Source organism: Triticum dicoccoides, chromosome 7A (assembly GCF_002162155.2).
Source record: "Triticum dicoccoides isolate Atlit2015 ecotype Zavitan chromosome 7A, WEW_v2.0, whole genome shotgun sequence".
In the NCBI taxonomy this organism is placed as follows: Eukaryota; Viridiplantae; Streptophyta; class Magnoliopsida; order Poales; family Poaceae; genus Triticum; species Triticum dicoccoides.
In genome coordinates, this window is record NC_041392.1 from 11,281,415 (window position 1) to 11,285,250 (window position 3,836).

The 3,836-nt window shown below is 46.0% G+C and overlaps 1 pseudogene; it reads left to right on the top strand.

Moving 5' to 3' along the window:
- The first annotated feature begins 1,975 nt into the window (after positions 1-1,975).
- Positions 1,976-2,965, top strand: LOC119332843 (annotated as a pseudogene).
- The last annotated feature ends 871 nt before the right edge of the window (positions 2,966-3,836 follow it).

Sequence of the window (3,836 nt, forward strand, 5' to 3'; positions counted from 1 at the left end):
GAACGAGCCTGCCTCGCTCGCGGCTAAAGCGCTTGAGGAAGCAACTTCAGCGGAACTAGCGGCGGGAGCCGTTTGGACCGGGAACGACGCGGGCCGGCCGGACTAGGGGCAACAGCGGCCGGGCGTTGAGGAGCCCGGGACGGCGCCGCTCGCGGCTGGACAGAGCAGGGCGCGGCTGTAGAGCGGGTAAGAGGCCCGGGACAGTGCCGACTAGACAGAGCAGCTCAAGGCGGCGACCGGGCAGCAACTCAAGACGGCCGGATGCGCGGCGAGGAGAGTCGAGGTGGCCGGATCCGCGGCGAGGAGAGCCGGACCTGGTAGTGGATGGACCGGGGGAGGAGCTAGCACGGAGTTGCAACGTGCGGGAGAGAGGGGAACCTAACATCTGGTACCATGTTGGATAAACAGCAACTGCATTCACAGGAGGGCCAAGGGCCAATATATATACATGTATATGGTGGATTCAGGCACATTGTTGTAATACTTTGTACGGTCCTCGAGAATAATCAATAAAGTGGCCGTATGCATCTCCTAGATGCAGAGGCCGGGGGTCATCCTCTTTTTCTAAAAAAAATAATGGTAAAGTGCATGAGACCCCTTATACAATGGGGATAAACCGAAAAGGGCTATATGCATCTAACAGTTCTGTCTTAGCTCCAGGATATATCTGTATATAGTAGGTGGGAATTTGCTGTATCATCGCCAATTTAATTTTGCAGTCTGACTCATGAGGGGCATTTTGTGGTTGTGAGCTGTGAGTGTGACACGATGCATTGGTGTATAGTCATACTTTTGAGAAACATGGCTCAGATGAATGTTCTTCTGTCTGAATCATTTGCTTTTTTCAGAGAATAAACAATTTTCAACTGAAGAAAAGGCAGAACCGAACAACCTCCTGCCTCTAGCATGCAGACCGAACAATCTTTCGAGCAAGGTGCAGAAGCCACATATGAAACATCTTTTTAGAAACTGTCAGTCTTAGGAATCTTCGACTGAATGGGTTTTCTTTTGCAGAAAAAATCAGACTAGATGAGGAACCCAGGCAGAATGTATGATAGGCCAAGCTGAGTGTGCTGGTTTCCGAACTATTCGTTCTTCAGAATCCAGACAATCTTCAAGAGGAAAGAGAACAAGACTGAACTTGGTATTGGTAAGTGACCGGTCACCCGAAATGACAGGCAACCAGCAGCATGAAGAATATATCAGCACAGTACTACTATGATGGCAGGACCACAAGATTATGCACTCAAACTCTTCGGCGCAGTTGCAAATTAGCGTATAATTAACGGACCGATCATGACAGTCCTGAGTGCTTTGGTAATTATATGGTACTCCATGTTTGTGATGTTGCCACCTAGTACTGTGCCGATATAATCTGCAGGCTCCTGGTTATTTTGGACGGGTAGCTCCTATGAACTGATTTCTGTCTGTGAGCTGCTATACAATATACATACACGGACGCATGAACGCCTGTTAGTGAAATATACTATGTGTGCTGGTGAAACTACATCCTGAAAGAAAGAAGAAATGGATTTACCATAGCAGAGCCAGCCACCTGAAAAAAAGGTTAGAAGGCATGATGTAAAAGAAAAATGATATACTAAATCGCGACCGAGTTTCCGTGGCGGTCGGTTCTGGCGCTGCGATTCGTGCGAGCACACCTGCCGCTGACACGCGAGCGTCTCTCTGGTCTCTGGTGCGGAGGAATCGAGAGAGAAAGACAGGCCGGAGAAGCGGTGAGCAAAGCAGAGGAAAGCTAGCTAGAGGCAAACAGAGCAAAGCAGAGGAAAGCTAGCTGGAGGCAAACAGAGCAAAGCAGATGCTTGATTTTCCATCTTTGTCCACTGCTTTCCGCCTTCACTTCTCGCTGGTAGCCAGAGTCGAGTCGAGGTCCACATAGATGAAGTCGCTGGAGTATTGAGTTTGCAAGCCAGGCTCCGGTATCGAAAGACAGACATAATTAAAATCATCATCAATGGATCTCCGGCAGGTAAGCTTCACAACTCAGCTACATAGATAGACCATCAAAAGAAACAAAGTACTAGCAATTAAGCAAAATAAGATACCTGTAACATCACTTAGTTAATTACCTGGATATTCTTGTTTTGAATTAGCAAAAGGCATTGTGATCCACTAACGTCGCATTATCAGCAGTAGCTAATACCACAGGGATTTCAGCAACAGGCTAACTTTCCATCCCAGAAGTAATAGCTTGTGCTGCATAATAAAGAAATAAAAAAATGGCATGTGCATGCATGAAGATAAGAGTATGTATAAATCAAACACGCCTCAAGAGTTAACCGAAGTAGAAATGACAACACATAATTAATTACCAAGCCTCACATCTGAGAAGTTCGAAGAGGACAATAAGTTGTGGGCAGAGTGAGCGAACCACTATAAGAAACTGACCCGCCACTGGCCAAGGGGTGATACAGGAATGTGATGGACATGAATGCAGGGATGGGCAGGTTTGCAGCTGCACTGATGAAGCATCCGCTCTGGGTGATGAATGTGGTGCCTGCACGCTCTTCTACTGACACCCTCGGCGTTATCTACGAGCGGGGTTTCATTGGAACTTACCATCACTGGGTGTGAGGTTTTCTCGACATATCCGAGGACATATATATGACCTCATCCACACCGATAAAGGGTTCAGCTTTTATCACGATAGGTAAATGGAAATATATCCGATGATTTGCCTCCAGACCTGCTGCATTTCTTTTCTGCTAAGCCATGGACTTACGTTGAACTAAATTTGAGCAATGGTTGCAGGTGTGACATAACATACATCCTCCTGGAGATGGACCGCATTCTGAGGCCTGAAGGCACAGTGCTGTTCAGGGACACCATAGAGATGCTAGTGAAGATACAAGCCATCACAGATTGCATGAGGTGGAAGAGCCAAATCATGGCAATAGACGTCGCCTTCCCTGTGTCATTCTACGCCATCTGCGAAAATCTATAACTGAAATCCTCTCGGCCTTTCTGTTGAGTCTTCATCGCTGATTCTCTCTTAGCTTCAGGATATATCTGTATATATTTTTTGGAAATGGAGGCGTGCCCCCGGCCTCTGCATCATAATGATGCATGCAGCCATCTTATTAAACGTTTTCTTCAGGATATATCTGTATATAGTAGGTAATATGAACTATGTGATGGGTAGGAATTTGCTGTATCATCATCGGTTTAATCTTGTGGTCTCTCACTCAGTTAGCTGCTTTGTATGGTTGTGAGTTGCGACACGATGCAACGGTATGGTATTCAGTCAACTGTTTCTATAGGATAGCTTTGGTAATACATTAGTATGAGAAAATAAGCCAAAAAGGGATGTGCATCTTCCTAAATAATTCACTATGTTCAGGTCTGAACAATATTCAACTGAAGAAAGGGAAAGACGGAACAAGCCGTCTCAGGGCCCAGCAGTCCCTCGTACTGATCATCTCTAATGTCGTGCGGTTAGTCTGACCTCGCACATCTGCTCTAGTTTGTGGAGATGGTACAACTTGATGTGCTTCAACTTCACAAATGTGACATCAGATGCTATATTTTTAATGGCCCTATTGTTGTCCAATGAAAAAATATGTTTGACATTACCGCAATATGCAATCTGTATGGTCTCCAAGTTTGGCAAGTTGAACGAAATGGGGAGGACGAACACCAGTCAAGGACAGTTGTGCAAGTATATGTGTTGTAGGTCTTGAAAGTGGCGATGGCAATATGAATTGAATCCACCCCAGATGCAACAGGTCATCGGGAGACCAGATGCAGAAAATATCCTTATTGAATCAAAGCTCCAACCTCTAGACCTAGGTAAGGGAATGTGCAGCTTAGGGTCC